At 44.0% G+C, this 20,593-nt stretch overlaps 1 protein-coding gene across 4 annotated transcripts in view; it reads right to left on the bottom strand.

Moving 5' to 3' along the window:
• Positions 1–20,593, bottom strand: part of TBC1D5 (TBC1 domain family member 5) — a 739,731-nt gene that overhangs the window by 193,554 nt on the left and 525,584 nt on the right. The gene's annotated exons all lie outside the window — the stretch shown is intronic.

The following is a 20,593-nucleotide window of genomic DNA, read 5'->3' on the forward strand; positions in this document are numbered from 1 at the left end:
AACTCAGAATTTTAAGCTTTCAAATATATTGTATAATCCTATGCTAGGCAAAAATTATTAAGCTTTATTTCTATATGTAATAAAACACAAGTACTATACTTGAAAGGTTAGAAATCTTTTACACCCCAAAATGTACAGAGAAAGTGAATATACAGTGGTTGGTAGTAGCCTCATATGTGAGGTTCTGAGTTAAAAATACAATTTTCCAAAATTTTAGGATCTCTACTGAAGATACGTGCCTACATCTCCTTTTTCTGGAGGAGGGAAAGGCGGTAGCTGGCCTTTTGTAAATATTTATATGACAAATTACTACAGACAAACTTTGAAAACTGCATTTCACTCCTAATTTAAAATATTCATTTTTAAGTTAAAGCCCAGTAGATAGCTTTTTTTTTTTTTTTTTTTTTTTTTGTCAATGTAGACAGTTATTTTCAAATGAAACATACAATGGTACCTCATTTTTAGCTTTAGAATACATGTACCTTATCAGTAAGGTTATCTTTCTAGGTATGCTTTTCAAAACACAGTGACTACTACAGTGAGAAAAATGGCTATCTATGCCACAGCAGACATAGACAGCTAATGAGAATACTAAACAAGGTCTATACAGAATTGTATATTGCAAATAGTGACACTTCAGACTTTCAATAAATGCTAATTAATCTATTTGTATGTAGTCTTACAAGACACTTAAAATAATTCTGATATATTTCTATCCATTTACTTTCATTTCATATAACATAGCTACAATTTTCTTACACAAACTTCTCTCTGGAAACTTCAACTAGAATTGTATGTGACTCTGGTGCATATCAAAGAATCAAAAATTCCAAGTTTCTGGTATCACCAAATAGTACAGAATAGAGGAAATTCTTTAAAAATTAGTTAAGAAAATATTCTTGATTTCTTTGCAAAATTTGAAACTAAATATAACCATCTGTGGAGTTAAAGTTAGGCCAAAATATTTTCGTCTGAGAGCACTACATTTAAGGAGTGATCAAGAAAACTGTGACAAACACATGCAGATCATTGTTTATTAGGAAATGTGATCAAATACATAAGTTCTTTTAATTTATATTATCACACTAATCAACAGAATAATTAGATTATATTTTCAACTAAACTTGAAGGTTATTCAATTTTTCAGGAAAAAAACTTAAATGCCTAGATAATATTTATCTTTGGGAAAATGTTGCAGTATCTTTTACAATTTTTATCTATCTTTCAATTTATGCTCCACTGCTAATATGAGTGGTGACTATAACAAAGTAGTTTTTTTTTTGTCTGATATGCCCACACACTTCAAATTCCTTCAAATTACAAATAGTAATATTTATTGTTTTAAGAAATACAAAAATATCTCTAAAATAAATAGGTTGCTCTTTTTAATTACAAAGAATTAACCAGTCTTGCAAATAGTGTCAGGGGAACTATTTCATGGGCAAAGCAAAAAAAAAAAAAAAAAAATTACATGGACTAAATCATTTTGGGTAACTGGTTAAAGGATTTTTAATTGATACATATAATTTGCATTATTAAAAGACTAAAACATTCAGAACATGGTTATTCATGGTTTTCCAATTTTAACAACTGGAAAAAAATCCATCAACGAAGGTTAATATACAATAACAATGAGAATACATTAACCCCCTAACCTCTACCCCCACCCCCACTCAAATTCCTCTTATTCTCCTATGGAAAATCACATCTTTGGATTCCTCACAGATAATGCTTTTTATAAAAGTAGCCTATTATATAGAAATAATTTATATATCTATTATTTCTACAACAAAATGCCCAGTTATTGCTCAAATGTTTTTTCTTTTGCAAACTTTCAGGTGATTGGGGTGATGTTAGTGTAGCTTCAAAAGTGTCCCCATTGATAAATACATACAGTGATGTCCACTGCAGCTCTGTCGGGAGGGGGAATGGTAAACATCTAATAATTTACATTGAATAAATGTAATATATCTTATTTTTCTCTGTTAAATTGTTCACATCTTTAATATCTTCAAAAATACACAGAATGCAAAGTCTTCAGTACAGTACTTTTAAATTTCATCTGTAATCTATGATTGCTGCTTTATAAATGTTTCAAGTTGCTTCATTCTTCAAGTTTCTCCTTGTCAAGTACACCGCTTAAATAACTCCAGGGCAACGACCAGATTCTCCGTGTGTGTGTGTTTATGTGTGTGTGGGGGTGGGGTGGGGGGGAGGGTTGGAGTTCTTTGTAAAGAGCTCTGTACACTTTGCTAAGTGCTCTATGTGTTTTCCAAGGTCTTGCTAGATACACAGTAAAGCCGCCTGTCATGCTACTGAGAACATAAGGTGTAAACTGGAAGTATATGCACTGATCTTGTTAGTGGGTGCACACAACTAATTAAGGAAATAGAATTAAAAAAAAAAACAACCAAAAAACCAAAACCAAAACAAACAAAAACAAACAAACAAAAAAAATTATTAGGTGTGCTTATCATGTTTCTTTTATGTAAGTCTGTTAATAAGTTGCATGTGCAAGCAAAAATACAGTCTCTTCTATTTTATATGCAATTATAGGAAAATAAAAGGCCAAATTCTCAGAATATTTACAAAGTACCATATGACTAATGGAACGCTTTGGGACCAACAATACACTTATCAATAATTTAGTGATTTTATCCCAACTGGATTTAGCTCACACATATTTTCACCACACACAAAATTTCTTGTGCTATTTTGGAGTTTCTTCATTGAGCTTAAAGCCAAAGGAAAATTTCAGCTCTTTATGGAATGAGTTACCAATTGAAATTATTTCAGTAAGCTTTTGTCTTCTTAGAAAGGAAAACTTACTCTAAGAAATGAAGTCTTATAAAGAAGTCACTACTATAATTAATAAGCCTTTATCACAGCACAAATATTTAGTGAGAGTTTAAGTTACACTTAAGGGTAATATTATACCTTTTTTCCCCTTTAAAGAAAGCTTCAGTTTAATTGTTCTATACTTTTAATCTTGTATTATGTATGCTACACCTGAAGATTACAATGCTGATAACTTGTGAAAATATACTAATTCATATTTTACCAGACCATCTGAGGTTTTAAATTTAATAATAAACCACCCAAAGACTGGACAGTTTCTATGAAACCACTTATACTGCTATTCTAGATTTTAAATTTCTGAATAATTAAATTGCTATCCCCAGGGGATCAGTAACTCCTGATGGCATTGTTGCTTGGTGGATAAGCCATGGAAACACCAAGAGAAATCCGTTTTTACCAATCAGTTTATGAAAATGACCAATTTGACAAGTTTAAATAAACATCACCTTAATACAATATAGCTGTAGTGAGTTATATATGGAGAAATAAATTTCCTTTTTCTTTTCCTTTAATGACCCTTTAATGAGATGGGTATAGAAACCTTACAAGAACAAATAATATAGAAAATACATTCAATTTAATTTAACAAATATTACAGAGGCATCTACTTTATTTGTGCAAAATGACCCGTGAACCAGAAATGGCAGAACTGGGTAAGCATTCTGGAACACAGAAGAACAATATTAGATTTTTGCTAGGTGATATTGATTTTGCCTTTTGCTTTCGATTCACTTGGGATTTTCAAAGCTAGCAATTAATTTTAAATAATCCATGCTTGGTAGGGAATAAACAAAGATCCAAATTCTCTGTTGGTATCACAGAAAAACAAAAGGAAACCAAAAGTGATCACCTCCATGGTTGGGCATCTCCTTGACTGAGAATAGGGTCTCCTTATAAATGTGTTTCTTTGTATTCAGTTCTTTTGAAATTAATTTACCTTAAGTTTTCCTTTATATCAATTGTGTGAAAATGATCTTAAAATTAGAACCAAATATTATAATTATTATAATTTCAGTCACAAGGCATTCTCATATTTAATTCTGACTTCTTTGGAGAGCAAAACCATGGAAGATAGAAGCTAAAATAAATCATTTTGTTTCTATTTCACATTTATTCTTCTTCTGAAGGCTCTGTAGAATATACTACTGAAAGATGCTTACCTTGTTTAGTGAATTTTTATCTGGTCAGTTATTTTAATTAAATCATCTTAAAACTATTTGTGATCTACATGATGTAGAGAAAGATTTAAAACCCTTTAAGCCCATTAAACTCTGCTTAAAAAAAAAAACAAAAAAACAGGAAGAACTGAAACTTCAAATTAGTTAGTGTGTTTAAAGAATTCAATGTTGCTTTCTAAATGCGCCTTGTAATCCATGGGTTGAGCCCAGCTTGAATTTGGCTTTCTGGGAACACATGTTAAAACTAATTTAACCCCTGCAGGATATGTACATGAACTGTTAAGAGTGTATTTTTGTCTTTGGGAAAAATTTTCTGTTCTTTTAGAGGGCAGCACATAGCCCTTTATTAAGGAAGTTTTCTTATTCCAAAAATAAGTTCCTAATAATTATCACCCATTCCTACTGTAATTTATTCTCTTTGGCAAGTGTTTGAAGCTGTTTTGTCAGAACTGTTGTACGCCCTTTGCAAAAATAGTCTGAATAGTCTGAAAAATAGGGCCTTGTGTATCTATATTTTTCCAGGGTTCTAAGAAGCTCATAAGAATGTTGGGCATAAAGCTGACCATCATGTTTGAGGGCTATACAATCCTTGAACATTTTCACACACATACCCACACCTTTTAGAGATATGCCTGCTATCTCGATTACAAGTATGTTATTTCAAGGAACGAGTAATTTTAAGATGTGTAATTCATTGGCAAATTCAAATAAAGCTAATGAAAGATGGTACTATTTCAATATAGATTGTATGAACAGAATGTGCTCTCTTTGAGAATCCTGTTTGTCCATTACAATTAGGATTCCACTGGAATCTTGGCCTATGCTCTTGAGGGCAATACAGTAAAAACTGTTGAGAGGTAATCTCTCCCATCTATCACTTACTAGGGCTCCACCACAAGTGAGCTAATGAGCATCTCTTTGAGAAAATTATTTAGAAACTACTACTCCCTATGAATAACACTACAAAGAATTAATGTGCAGTTAGTAGTCATGTTGGGAAAATTAAATTTAGGCTCTGGGAATACTGTATTTTATTAATACTACAGAGAAATTTTACTTCTAAAAAGTAAATAGGCTTTGATCTGTCTCTTTACTTCAGAAAAGGGAATAATGGTCAAATAAACTTTCTAAAAGAGCATACAGATGATTGCTAAAAATAATTGATTCTATCCTCCATCATCTGAAACTCATTTTTAAAAAAAGAACAAAATTGAGGGAGTTTATATTTTTAAAATTGTCACAGAATATTTCAAATAAAAATGGGTATCTTAACATCACTGAATCACTTTTCAACTTGCTATGAATAAATTTCCAAATACATTTATTGTTGGAAGAACTGACAGGAGGTATAACACTAAACTGAGAAATGTTAGAATCCCTGTGATTTAGCAGTAGGGATGAGACCACAGTCATTATAAGCAGTCAATCTAAACTCCACAACTGTTCTAGTTTGCTAATGCTGCCGGAATGCAAAACACGAGAGATGGATTGGCTTTTACAAAAGGGGGTTTATTTGGTTACACAGTTGCAGTCTTAAGGCCATAAAGTGTCCATGAACAAAGGGTACCTTCACTGGAGGATGGCCAATGGTGTCCGGAAAATCTCTGTTAGCTGGGAAGGCACCTGGCTGCCATCTGCTCCAAAGTTCTGTTTCAAAATGGCTTTCTCCCAGGATGTTCCTGTCTAGGCTGCAGCTCTTCAAAAATGTCACTCTCAGTTGCTCTTGGGGTGTTTGTCCTCTCTTAGCTTCTCTGGAGCAAGAGTCTGCCTTCAACGGCTGTCTTCAAACTGTCTCTCACATGCAGCTACTCTCTCAGCTTCTGTGCATTCTTCAGTGTCCCTCTTGGGTGTAGCTTCTCTTCAAAATGTCACTCACAGCTGCACTGAGTTCCTTCTGTTTGTCAGCTCATTTATATGGCTCCAGTGATTTAATTTAGAACCACCCCGAATGGGTGGGGTAACACCTTCACGGAAATTATCCAATCAGAGTCATCACCCACAGTTGGGTGGGGCGCATCTCCACAGAAACACTTAAAGGATTCCAAAATCTAATCAACACTAATATGTCTGCCCACACAAGATTGCATCAAAGATAATGGCATTTTGGGGGACATAATACATTGAACTGGCACTGCGGGTGACTGAGCTTGTACCTCGACTTACCGGGCCTGGGCCAGGGGACCTGATATCACCCCCTGGGGAGGGTAGTAGGTACGGGCGTGAGTGCCCTCTGCAGCCCCCCCGAGCCTGGGGAGCGAGGTCAAGGCAGCTCCCTTTTCCTCACCCAAAATGCCACTGGCAGGGGAGGCTTGCCGGAGGAAACCGCCTTTCTCCCAACTGCCCTTTCCCCACTTCCTTATCTTACCCACTCACTCCCTGGTGCCAAGGCCACTCCTGCCACCGCCAGCGCGCATGCACCGTGGCCAGAACAACCCCCGCCCCGCTGCAACGGCTCCGGCGTTCTCTCAGAACCAATCCTAGCCCCTCTCCCTTCAGTATTGCCATTTAAGGCTGCTTCACCACCTTTCCAGCCCTGCCCTTCTTACCAGCCTATATAACCTGTAATCACCCCTGAATAAATCTCTTTGGCGCATACTCCTACTGGATGAAGAGTGTCTTGTCCTTATCGCCGCCCTCCACACCTTGCACGCCTCTCGCCGAGGACCCGGCCAAGTCCTCCGCCCCGCCCTCGCCTCCGGGAAAGAGCCCCCGCCGCCGGTACCCTTTAAGCAGCCCCGAGAGCTGAGGGCTCAGCTACCGGCCGCCCCTCCCCCTAGAAGCAGTAACCGCGACCGCAACTGGTGCCCCGTGTGAGGAACGTCTCCACACAACAGTTTGGCAGGTCGCCCGCTCGCCCGGACGCCTCTCCAGCTTCCCGTTTCCTCGCCTGCAAGGTAAGGGCCGCCTCTCCTTCGCCGCTTCCGGAGCCGTGGGAGGTTCACTGCTCCGAAGCCGCTCCTCCCTTCCCCCACGCTCTCTTCGTCCTTTTGTATGCGCACTTCTATGACCCCCGTTCCTCCTAACGCTCTCCCTCTTCCCCTCCATTACTTTGCTGTAGTTCTTTGTATTTTTATTTCCTCATTTGGTGCCGTGTGCCTCTTTGCAACCGCCCCCCCCCGACTACTCCCGTTGCCAAAGGGCACTGCTTTCCGCTCTCGCCGGCTCCTTCGGCCTCAAGGCCACAGTTTATCTCATTCTCTCTGCTCGGTAAACAACTCCTCCTCCTCCTCCCCGCCAGCCGGGCCGGCCCGGCTCGGGAGCAACCCCCCCTCCTCCCCCCTCAGCTATGGGTAATCGTATATCTACGTGTCAGGCACCTCAAGTTCGTGCTCTAGCGGGTCTCCTAGACACGCATCGCTGTAAAGTGTCTGTCCGGCAGCTGCAGGTGTACTGGGACCTCCTGCTCCCCTTTAACCCATGGCTCACCACTTGCCATCTTTGGGACCCTGTTACTTATGATCGTCTTATTGATCGGGTCACCAACGCCATGGAACATGAGAGCAAGCGCTTCCCTCCCGGCTTGCTCCCCACCTTAATAACCATCCGCTCCTGCCTTCAAGGCTCCCTCCCCCCTGATCGAGGCCCCGTTAAATCCAAGGAGGCCCTATCAACCCAGCCAACAGATTCAGATAGCGATACTAATTCAAATCATGACTCAGACACGGAGTCCTTAGTCGAGCAGATTAACAACGCGCTCGAGGTGACTCCCAAAAAGCAAAATAACACTGCGCCACGCCAAGATGGCGAACTTCCTCCTTCTTCTTCCATCGAGGGTAGGAAATGCTCCGGCGATGACATCAGCCCTAAGCTGGGCCGGAAACCGCATACGCTTTACCCCGCCCTTCCACAGGGCGGAGTTAGTCCACCATCTTATGCCTTGAACCCCGCCCTTTCACAGGGCGGGACTGATCCACCATCTTGTGTCTTAGCCACGCCCACCGCGCCGCCATCTTGCGACGCTTGGGGCCTCCCACTCCCACCTCCCCCTTCGGCGAGCTCCCCCTCGGAGCCGCTACCGGCAGCTGCCGCCGCTCCTTCCACCCCACCGGCTAACAACCCCTGGCTGCCTTCTACACCTCAAGGCAACCCTTGGGGCAACGCTCCCCCTACCCCCACTTCCGCGCCAAGCCTTCTGCAAGCGCGTCCTCCTTTCTCTCGTGCTTTTCGCTGCTTTCCTCTTAACCTTGCCCCCACCCCACAGAAACCGTATGACTGGTATCCCATTGACTCAGATACTATCAAGCAGCTTCGCAGGGCCGTCAGGGAGGACGGGTTAGGTAGCCCATACGCTTCCCAAATACTGCAGGATCTCGGCATGGACTATTGCATCCCCCAAGACTGGGCCTCGCTTGCCCGTTCCATTCTTAACCCCGGTCAGTTTGTTGACTGGCGTGCTCACTTCCAGGCAGAAGCAGCTCAGCAAAGTGAGCAAGACGCAGCCCTTGGAGTCTATCATCCCCCTGAAGCCTATTTGGGCACTGGAGCATTTCTAAATGTGTCTGCTTATATTAATGTCCCTGCTACCTTCTGGACTGTCCTCAGAGGCATCGCCTTACGCGCGTTTGCCAATTGCTCTGCCCGTCGACCTGACAAATTTACCAAGCTCCTCCAGGAGCCAAACGAACCTTTTGCCACCTTCGTTTCCAGGGTTGAAGAGGCCTGTGCTAGAAAAGTCACCGACCCCCAAGCCCAGTTAGCGCTCACCCGCGAACTCATTCTAGAAGGAGCTAACCCCCCCTGTAAGCAAGCCATTCTTCCCTTGCGGGAAAAAAGGATAGATGACTGGGTTCTCGCCTGCAGCGCCTTTGATCCAGCTGCCACGTCTCTAGCCCAGGCTGTCTCTGGCGCCGTCACTGCCGCCTTGGCCGCCACCACCGGTTGTTTTAAATGCGGGCAAGGCGGTCATTTTGCCAGGGAATGCCCCAATACGGAGGTCAAACGCCCGCCTCCCATGCAACGCAATGGGCGCCCCCCTCCCACTCCATGCCCGCGCTGCCAACGTGGTTATCACTGGGCGCGCGATTGCAAAAGCAGCCACAGAGACCTTAACGAGAAAGATTTAAAAAAATTCTGCTATCCCTGGTGCCCTGGCGGTACTCAATACCAAAGCACTGAGCAGACTTTAAACTCCAAGCGGGGCAAGCCTCAGCCCCGCCCCTAAGAGGCAGCATGCCGGCCGGTTCCAATAAAACTAATCAATGCTCCAACAATAAAACGCTTCTCTGGACAGTCCCCCTCACTCCAGAAAAACCTACTCGTAAGTTAAAAATAGAGGGGCAATGGTACACAGGCACGCTCGATTCAGGGGCAGAAATCTCTTGCATGCCCGCTCAATATGCCACCATGTGCATGGTTCTTGATGGTCCCTCGGTAGTGGGAGCCACTGGCACCTCTACTTCTCTTCAGGCCATAAGACCCATTAAGTGGGAGGATGGAGAAGGCCACTCAGGTACCTTCCGCCCGTTATTTCTACACACCATAGACCAAATTTTATGGGGCCGTGACATCCTCGCCGCCTCTGGGGCAGTGCTTACCACGCAGCCCCCCCAATAATGTGCGCCACTGCTCGTTTAACACCTCCAGCGCCCGTTCCTCTGCAGTGGGATACTGAGGAACCTATATGGGTGGAGCAGTGGCCCCTTCCCAAGCATAAATTGGTAGTACTCCAAGCCCTCGTACAAGAACAATTGAATGCTGGCCACATAGAACCTTCTACTAGCCCCAATAATTCGCCAGTATTTGTTATTCATAAAAAAACCACAGGGAAATTTAGGCTCCTCAATGATTTGCGGGAAATCAATAAGCATATTCTTCCCATGGGTTCCCCGCAGCCTGGCCTTCCCCATCCGGTAGCCATCCTGGCTCACTATCACGTAGCCACCATTGACATCAAAGACTGTTTCTTTTCCATCCCGCTACATGAGCGAGACCGCCCGCGCTTTGCCTTTACAGTTCCCGTCCCCAATCACGCGGGCGCGGCTAATAGGTACCAATGGAAAGTCCTCCCTCAAGGGATGCGTAACAGTCCGGCCATCTGCCAGATGTATGTTAATCACGCAGTGGCCCCCCTGCGAAAGCAGGCCATGCTCATCCATTACATGGATGACATCTTAGTGGCCTCTGAAGACGCCGAGACGCTTCCTCTAATCCTCAAAGACCTTACCACTAATTTAGCTGACCTCGGCCTTACGATTCAACTCGATAAAGTTCAAATTGTGCCTCCATTAGCCTTCTTAGGGTTTAGTATTGATAAAACCATTGCTCCGTCCGCTCCCCAGCTGGACATACCGGACCGGGTCACTATCACTGAGCTTCAACAGCTCTGCGGTCAAATCAATTGGCTCCGCTCTGCGTTGCCGATCACCACAGCGCAGCTACAACCACTCTTTATGCTGCTGAGTGTCCCTGAAGCCCCGCCGCTAGCAATCTCCCGGCGCATTAAGCTCACCCAGGAGGCAAAAGAAGCCATTGCCGCAATTAACAAGGCACTTGCTGCCTGCTGTCTCAACAGGTTCAGCACTAGAGAGGGCAATCTTATAGCACTCATCCTCCCTACGCCCGGCACACCCATGGGCTGCCTGTGGCAGGAAGGCCCTCTACTTTGGGCGCATCCCGCTAAAAGTCGACTTAGGAAGATTTGCCCCGCAGTGCGGCTCTGGATCAGCCTAGCTTCAGATCTAGTTACCTTGGCTGTTCATGTATTCGGAGAGCCGCCAGAGAAAATTGTTTGGCCCCTAGATACAAGCCAAACCCGCCTGCTTATACGTGACAACCCGGACATGCAAATCCTTTTAGAAGGATTTCAGGGGGAATTCAGCTGCCACTATCCTAGCCATCGGCTGTTACAGGGACTCGCCAAGCTTCCCTTCCGCAGTCCCTTCCATCCTTTCCCCTCCTCTACACCCATCCCGGGTGCCAATACCGTCTTTACTGACGCCTCCAAAACCCGTTTCGCCTTCCTCTCTTATTCGCAGGACCATCCGGAACCCCGCCTATTCAGTTATGTCAACCTTCATTCGGTCCAAGTGGGGGAAATTCTGGCAGTGTCATACGCACTAAACGCCCACTGCAGCCACCCAGTAAACATTTTCACTGACAGCCTCTACACGTATCAAGTCTGCCGAGTCCTTGCATTTTCCACCTTTTTCCCTGGGAACTCAGCCATCGATAAAGCACTTTCTAACCTCAGAAGCATCTTAGAGCATAGACAAGATCCTTGGTTCGTTAGCCACATTCGTAGTCACTCAGGCCTTCCGGGGCCCTTGGCTAATGGCAACAGTATAGTAGACCAAGCGGTCTCAGCTCAGACTACCCAAGCTATGCTAACTCACACAGCGGCCCCTCCGGGGGACGCTGTTAACCAGGCCAAGTTATTGCATTCCAGGTTTCACTTTTCGGCTACGTCGTTACATCATCTATGTAACCTTCCCTTAGATACCTGTAAACATCTTGTCCGCAATTGTGCAACTTGTGCACCCTTTGCGCCACTTGGCCCCTTACAACCTCAAGGAGTCAACCCACGAGGCTTAAAACCAAATTCTAGATGGCAAATGGATGTAACTCATGTTCCGTCCTTTGGGCGCCTCAAGTATGTACATGTAATGATTGACACCTTTTCAGCTATGTGTTATGCAGTCCCCCTTGCCGGGGAAACGGCCAAACATTGTATCAAAGCCCTGAGACAAGGAATTCTCTTCATGGGAGTCCCTTGGGACCTAAAAACAGACAATGGGCCTGCCTATCGCAGTGCCTCTTTTGCGGCTTTTCTTCAGTTATATAACATCACCCATCATTTCGGCATCCCCTATAATCCACAGGGGCAAGCCATTGTAGAAGCAATCCATCGCCGCTTAAAAATACAGATTGAAAAAGAAAGGGCAATGCTCCCCCAGGCAACTCCAGGGGACCTTGTTATAGCAGCCCTTATTCACCTTAATCTACTCACATTCAATAAGGAAGGGCTTTCGCCCCTACATAAACATTGGGGGCCCTCGTATAGGCCCACCCAGGCCCCGATGGTTTACTGGAAGGACCCGGAGAATAATACCTGGAAAGGTCCCTCCCCACTTCTCGCCCAGGGGCGCGGGTTTGCTTGTGTTTTCCCAGATGATGCAGCACAACCAATATGGATCCCAGAAAGGGCAATCCGGCCCGCCACCAGCAACCACGCGTTCAACGAGACGGGAACGCCGTCGTCTCCGCAGCCTGGTGCACCAGATGACAACAGTACACCTGGGCCTGAACCCCAGTCCGAGCAGAGCGCAGCAGCGGTGAGAAATTAAAAAAATTATACGCCTCTATAAACAGGCAAAACACCATGTCATACACCCTCTCAACCCTCACCCAAGCATAACCTCCCTTCTAATGGTCATGTTAGTTCTTGCCTCTTCTACCCAGGGCGATCCCCACCAGCCTTGGAAGTGGACCCTTGCGCGTTGGAAAGACTCCACAATAATTTTTTCCAACACCACAGCAGGATCTCCCTCCTTCGTCTTTTATGCCATTGATCTGTTTGTCCCTCCTAATCCAAAACTTCCTAGTTATCCAGGCAGCCTAAATATTCAAGATTATTATATGTGTCCAGCTTCAAATCCTGGAAAATCATACTGCAAATCCCCAACAAACTATTACTGCCCATACTGGGGGTGTGAAACATTAGCCACTGGCTGGAAACCTTCTGTCCCTGACAAATTTCTAAACCTCGCAGTAATCCCGTATTCTTGCCAAAATTCAGGCTATCACTATTTCAACAGGTACCCTTGTCCTAAAAGACTAATGCTCACCATACAAAACCCTGCCGATACGTCTTGGCTCTTGGGTAAAACTTGGGGCTTCCGAATTTGGCTATCGGGGTTCGATCGGGGAACCCTTATATTCATAAGAAAGGAGGCAATAAACCAACCAAAGAAAGATACTATTATAAAAAAGCCCTTTAACATTAGTCCCAACAAGGTCATTAACCCTCTTTTTCCACAGCCCTCCAGCCGCACCTTAGCTCCGGCTAAACGCACTTCAATTACATCTCAAACCCCACCACCCCAGCTTCCTCTGCCCCCTTCTCGTTATTCCTCTCCCCTCCTCAGCCTCATCCAAGCCGCCTTTGCCTCAGTAAACTCCTCCAACCCCAATTTTACCTCATCCTGCTGGCTCTGCCTCTCCACCTCTTCCTCTCTATACGAGCCCGTTGCCTCCAACCTCTCCTTTTCAGAAAGCACAGAAAACCGCCCCTTGGAATGCAATTGGAATACCTCTGCCGTCCCCCTGACCTTTCATTCAGTCTCCTATACGGGAAAGTGCGTCCGCCCTCGCTCCAGTAACTCTCCCGACCTCACTGCCTGTGCCAGCTATTCATCTCCCAGCAGCTCTGCCAAATTTCTCATTCCTCATAACTCCTCCCAATGGCTCTGCTCCTCTACAGGACTTACCCCCTGTCTCAGCACGAATGTCATCAATGAATATAAAGAAACTTGCCTCCTAATTGTCCTTATCCCTAGGGTCTTATACCACAGCGAAGAAGACTTCTTCCTCCGTCTGGAAAAAACTGCGGCTCCTGCCCCACTGCAAAAGCGAGAGCCCATCACCGTCCTTACAATTGCCTCCCTCCTAGGTCTTGCCGGCACTAGCACCGGAATCGCTGCACTAGCCAGTCAAGGCTCCGCCCTATCTCACCTCAGGGCGGCTGTTGACGAAGACATTCATCACTTACAAAACGCTATTTACCATCTAAAAAATTCTGTCAATTCCCTCTCTGAGGTAGTGCTCCAAAACCGCCGAGGTCTTGACCTTCTCCTCCTCAAAGAAGGAGGCCTCTGCGCCGCCCTAGGAGAAGAGTGCTGTGTATATGCCAATTCCACAGGTCTCGTCGAGGACAGCCTAAAAAGGGTCCGAGAAGGACTGGAAAAGCGTAAAAGAGATCGTGAAGCCACCAGTTATTGGTCCAGTTTTTTCACTCCCATCCTCCCATACATCCTTCCTTTTCTTGGCCCCTTATTAATAATTATTCTAGCTCTCATCTTAGGACCCTGCCTCATCCGCAAAATTGTCCAGCTTGTAAGAAAACAAACGGATGCCATTTTTTCCTCGTTCGTGCAAATCCAGTATCAGCGACTCGCCACCTCTGACACCCCCCACTCCAAGATAACAGCCAACCCTCCGCGACCTCAACGCCACCGGTCGACTCGCCAACCGCGAGGCCCTTCTCAATCACCTGAACATCGTTCTCGCCTCGAGTTCCAGTTTCTCTGAACCCCTGAACTTTAAACCCCTCACCTTCACCCAGCCCGCTGCAGCGAAGCCATTGTCAAGCGCCCGGGCACCACACCAACACTGAGCTCCAGCCTCGCTGAGCCACCGTCAACCCCTTTTTCCCTTCCCTAACCTCCCCCTTCCCTCACCCGTAGTGGGCTTCTCCGGTAAAGCCTCTTCCTCTAATTAGAAAAGAAAGGGGAATTGCGGGTGACTGAGCTTGTACCTCGACTTACCGGGCCTGGGCCAGGGGACCTGATATCACCCCCTGGGGAGGGTAGTAGGTACGGGCGTGAGTGCCCTCTGCAGCCCCCCCGAGCCTGGGGAGCGAGGTCAAGGCAGCTCCCTTTTCCTCACCCAAAATGCCACTGGCAGGGGAGGCTTGCCGGAGGAAACCGCCTTTCTCCCAACTGCCCTTTCCCCACTTCCTTATCTTACCCACTCACTCCCTGGTGCCAAGGCCACTCCTGCCACCGCCAGCGCGCATGCACCGTGGCCAGAACAACCCCCGCCCCGCTGCAACGGCTCCGGCGTTCTCTCAGAACCAATCCTAGCCCCTCTCCCTTCAGTATTGCCATTTAAGGCTGCTTCACCACCTTTCCAGCCCTGCCCTTCTTACCAGCCTATATAACCTGTAATCACCCCTGAATAAATCTCTTTGGCGCATACTCCTACTGGATGAAGAGTGTCTTGTCCTTATCGCCGCCCTCCACACCTTGCACGCCTCTCGCCGAGGACCCGGCCAAGTCCTCCGCCCCGCCCTCGCCTCCGGGAAAGAGCCCCCGCCGCCGGTACCCTTTAAGCAGCCCCGAGAGCTGAGGGCTCAGCTACCGGCCGCCCCTCCCCCTAGAAGCAGTAACCGCGACCGCATGGCACAACAACTGACATACAAAATACAACTCTTATCACCCAAAGGGAGACAAAAATCTGCTGACTGGTCATAATTCATCAAGAGAATCAGACTGACCCTGTCCCTAAAAGGCATCAGGAATACCTGATCCCCTTTGTCCTCTCTTATTGCTCACCCACAGCTGTAAACACACTATAAGATTTGTTTTCAGTGACCCTCTCTTCTTCTTCCCTGTCCCCTGAATCTGCCTGGCTAATCAGAAGCTAGGACACTGTTTTACCCAGGCTTTATGTTTGGAGGCTCCACATCTATTACTGCCACTGCTTCTCAATCACATTTTCCAGAGATAAACACACTTGTACTGATAAACACATCCCAGCGAAAGGGTTAGTTATTGGTCAAGGATCCACACTTTGAGAACCACTAAATTATAAGTTCTTGTTTTTCTCCACATCTCCTCAGCTTACTCCTAGGGATAATTTCTCAAATTGGCTTACTCAGTATGTTTGGTCATTGGACCAATGGCCAAAACACATCTAATATCTGGGACACAGAGCCAAACCTCTCTTAGCATTCTCTCACTATTAACTTCTATACATTCCTCCTCCTCCTAGGAAAACACTACTATAAAAACATGACCTGATGAAAAGGAGAGACACAGTATAGGGGTGAGAAAAAGGTCTCCCTCCCAAAGGAGAAGTTGAGTTACTCTGATTTTCTTTTTTATAACTTCCAGTATATAATAAAATGAAGAAATGCCAAAATAAAGTTGTAAAGTTCTGACATTTTTAAATGTTATCATTTAAAAGTGAATGTTTTTAAACATAAATTTACTATGATGAATATATATAATCTCATTTGGAGATAGAGTAAATACTAAATTTGAGGCCCTTTGTGTTCAGCCCTCAGCTAATTGCTCTCCTGAGCCACTTGGAACCGACTCTAATGAGGTGGTTGAGCTGGGACATGGCAGGACGTGGCTGATTAGCTAAGTGCAAAGATATACAGCCCATGAGTACAAACAAGTGGCAGAGAATCCCAACACTGCCATAACCCAAAACAGCATTTTCACTCTCCTCAAGAAGCTCTGGGATATTGGGGGCCTGGCTGAATGTCATCTATTCTGTTACCGATGAAACATATTTACCCTAAGGGTCTGCAATATCAACTTGTGCATATGGATCTATCACTAAAATAAAACATGCATTTAAAATGTTATTCCTGGAGAAATAAAGAGCTAAACCCCAGGAGATTTCTTTCCAATGGTATTACATCCAGCTCCATTATGTACTAATAGAAGAAGAGTTTACAGTGTAAGGAAGTTTTTCTGGAACCTCTCAAATCTCAATGCACACTAGAAATTAATAAAGACCACCTAAATAAGAATAAATAGAGACTTTGTTAACAGCTTGCTATAGCAAGGGAATCAGTTACCATCACCAGTGGTGATTTTGCCCTGAGCCAGTCCTCTTGTGCACCTGGGATTCTGCAGGGTGGTTTTTTGAGGGACATCCTGGAGGGGCTGTGCCATCCTCACCTGCCTGTACCTGACAAGTGGGAGGGGGAGCTTGGGAGCCTGGCTTGTAAACAGTTTCTGATTGATCTTGTCCCCAATGCATTGCATTCTTATCACTGCTCCCACCATCCTAGCATATCCTTCCCTGTCCACCTGATTGTGACCCCTTAACTGCCTGTGACCCACAACTTCATGGGCAAAGAGTATGTCCATATAGCAGGTTTAAGCTCCTTCCAATGGAGCCATGATCAGCCATGTCTGGGCCATGAAGGCCTCGGCAATTACTAGGCCCTCCCTCTGCTGCCCTGTGCTCTTCTCTGAGAGCTCCAGGCCTCCTGGGGTAGCAGCCTCTGAGCCTGCTGCAGAGTGAGCACCTGGGGAAAGGGAGTGGGGTGGGTGCAGGGGTCATGCATGCATTGACTGACAGCCATCAAGCAGATGCCAGTAGAGGTGCCTGGTCTGATGGGTGCATTGGAGGGGAGTCTAGCTACTTTCTGAGAGTGTTAGGCATTTGGGTGAGGCCTAATACTTTGCATTTTTAACTAGTTCCCAGGAGATGGTGATATCATCACTTACATGTGGCACAGAGTCAAAGGCAGTCATGGGAATGAGAAAGTTTTATAGGTATGTTATGATTGGAGGTTGCTGGCATGGAGAAGCAGGAGGTGAGCTATCTAGAAGCAGGTCATCTTTTGCCTTGACTTGGGGAGAATATTTGGTTTTCTCTGATTAGTCCTAAGTTGGAAGTGAGGTTAAAAATAGGGAAGTTGATAGTTATTGACCAAACCCTGATCATTTTGGGCTGATTTTGTGGGCAAACAATGTGGTTTGGTTTCCTAGGATGGCAGCCACAGATGTTTCGTTCGGTTTCCTTGGCTTCTTATTGGGTCAGAGTGCTACTGTCATATATAGTCTGGTCATTGTCCTTTTACATATTCTGCCTTTCAACCCAGATGCCTGGAATTAGCTACAGTTATTGAAACTTACAAAATTACTTTTCCTAAGAATATTGAAGACCAAATGCAGACAAGTTCAAGAGGTGGTGGCAGTTTGGTATATTGCCCTCTCTCTCTTTTTTTTTTCCTCTTTCCAAAATTTCATAAAAACTGTACAACAGTGAAACATATATTGATAGATGGGAGTGGTGGACCCCTTTGAAAATTTAGTCAAGTTTATGGACCTCTCCCCTGAAATATACATAAACCCACACCCATACCACAATTACTCATGTGCAAACTATTTCAGGAGTCTATCCATGGACCTGAAGTTGAGAAGGCATACTTTATATATTTCTTTATTTTATTTTAGATGCTTGTATTGCCATGGGGAGTTATATTCTGCTGTAAAGAACACAGAGTCTCCTTTTGTTCATTTCTCCTTGCATTTTAAAACATCACCACATCTTCCTTCTTGAAAGGTCCCTGGGCTAAGTCCCTGCTAGTGAAGAATTAATCTATGTGGCTTGCTGATTGAATAGCCTGTAAGTTGACATCATACTGGGGAAATGTCTATGACTTGGCAAAACTCATCTTCACATAGCTGGGGGTGGGAGTGCAGTGGACATTTTTCATTGACTTCCTCTCCTGGCTCATGCCATCCCTGATCATAGCACAAAACAATGAGACTATGAAAACCAGTGAGGATCTTCATTTAGCCGTGCTAGGCCCTTGACCGGATGCTATGCTGACAACTCTCTTTCACTGACATGGAAATTATCCAAAGTAAAATTTTAATTCAATAAAATATCATATCAATTTGGTTTTCTACAGCCACTTTTCATTTTTCTGTGCCCTTCTTCACCAAGTCCCCCAATCAACCAGTGTTATGTTCAGGCAATGCAAACTAATTACATTAACAAGAAATAATTAGGAAGGTAAAAACAATTTAAAACAATACTAAATACATTCCAAAACCAAGTATTAATGGTTTTAGGATATTCCACCATTTGGCATTATATGCACCCTAGTTCCTATACATTAATGCAGATCATTAAGAGCTGAATACATTTGCATGGGGTCCAGGTGATTTACAAGGGCACAGGGAAAGACTATATTGAAGGAGCCAGTGAGGGCAAAGGGAAAAGGTGCACATTCATTAGTTTGCATATCTGTGTTTGGTTAAAAACTTAGAAGTCCTACTCAGTTGTCATAAAGTACCTTTCCCTAGTAGTGGAAGCAAAATGGAAAGCAATGAGAAATGAAGAGGGGATGGCTGCTCCCATTTTACCCATAGCTCCATAGTTGACAGCTAAAGTTTAATGCCCAAACAACTTTACAATCAGTTTTATGTGTGTGTATGCATAATTTTTTTAAAAGGACAAGTACTCTAATCAAGGAAAACAAGTTTTTTTAATGTATGGAAGATTGCAATTGCAACTCAATGTTTAAAAATAAACACATATAATTTCCATTGATAGGGAAATATCACGCATTAATAAAACTTTTTTGTTTCCTGAAAGTACCACCAAATATATGACCTTCAAATAAACCTTAACTCTCTAAAAGCAGTATCTCTCTGAGTGGTCTGTGGGATACATTCATTAGAATCACCTGGGGTAGACTCCTGAATGTTTCAGAGATTACAAAGGTGATTTCTTGGCTCACCCCTAGTCCCCCAGTTGATAATTGCTGATCCATATAGGCAGCTCAGGCAGAAGCATTTTACAGACATATTAGTAGAGGCACATGGCACAGCCTGAAGTCCTATCCCATCTGAAAGCAGGCTAAAAATTTACAGGATGATATTGTTAACTCCTAGCCCAGTGTTCTTCTTTCTACTCTTTTATTCTTCTCTTCAATTCTTAAAGGATATCCAATTCACATTTACATAAAAAAATCACCTCTCCATATTAATGACTAAGCCAAAGGACTTGGAATGCACAATTCTACTATGCTGTCATCCATGTGGTTACCAAGTTTTTCTGAGTAGAAGAAATGGTGTTTTCCGAAGGACTTACTATAATGAATCATGATGTGCTATTTCATGAGTATCCCAGTTACAATACAGTGGTAATTACAGCTATGGAACCCTACAAGATTTAGAGTGCTTCCTTTCTGGAAAACTCATTAAGGAAACGATAAAGAACTAAGAACTTACAAAGAAAAATTAATCGCCACTTTTGGTCAGCCAATTTTAGAAAGACTTATGAGGTCTAGAATTGTACGTATCAGGCTAACAGAGAGAACAGAAACTCAGCGAAGTTTAGCTTACTGAGGGCATCACAGTATATAATATGTTCATAAATTAATTTGCTTGCAAACCAACTCAAATAAGAAGTAGCAGAAACATCACATAAAATACTTTACATTTGTTTTCATCAACAACATTTATTTCCTTCCGTATCTATGTAAAAATTGCAAGAAGAGCTTACGAGGATGGAAAATGTTCATATTCTGACTAGCCAGAGTGGAGAGAGAACGGTGTACGCTTGGGGCATTCAGTAGAGACCCCAAAAGCACCATACATTAGTAGTAGTGCTAAACTGGCCCTTGGGTAGAGGATATTATTAGAACCATATTAAAAATTGGATAAAAACAAGCCTCAAAAAGATTTAAATGAATTGCAAGTAATTTAACAGCCTGTAAAAAGTAAATACAGCATTCCCTTAAAAGACGACCAAAAAATTTCATAATTTTAACAATGTAAAATTCAAGTTGTGTGGCATTAAATAAAAAATTTTAAATCATGTGAAGAAATAAGAAAATTTGACCCTCAACTAAACGTTTCAAACTCTTCCTGACAATATAAGAGAAGGGTTAACTCATATTATGAGGCCAACATTACCAAGAGTCCCAAACCAAAGAAAAACTGCAGACCAATATCCACCATGAACATGAGCACAAAAATTTTTAACAAAATGTTACCAAATCCTATGCAGTTATATAAGACTGTATGTGCAGATGATATAATTGTCTACCTAGAAAATCCCAAAGAACCTCCAAAAAA

Source organism: Choloepus didactylus, chromosome 1, assembly GCF_015220235.1.
Source record: "Choloepus didactylus isolate mChoDid1 chromosome 1, mChoDid1.pri, whole genome shotgun sequence".
Taxonomy (NCBI): Eukaryota; Metazoa; Chordata; class Mammalia; order Pilosa; family Megalonychidae; genus Choloepus; species Choloepus didactylus.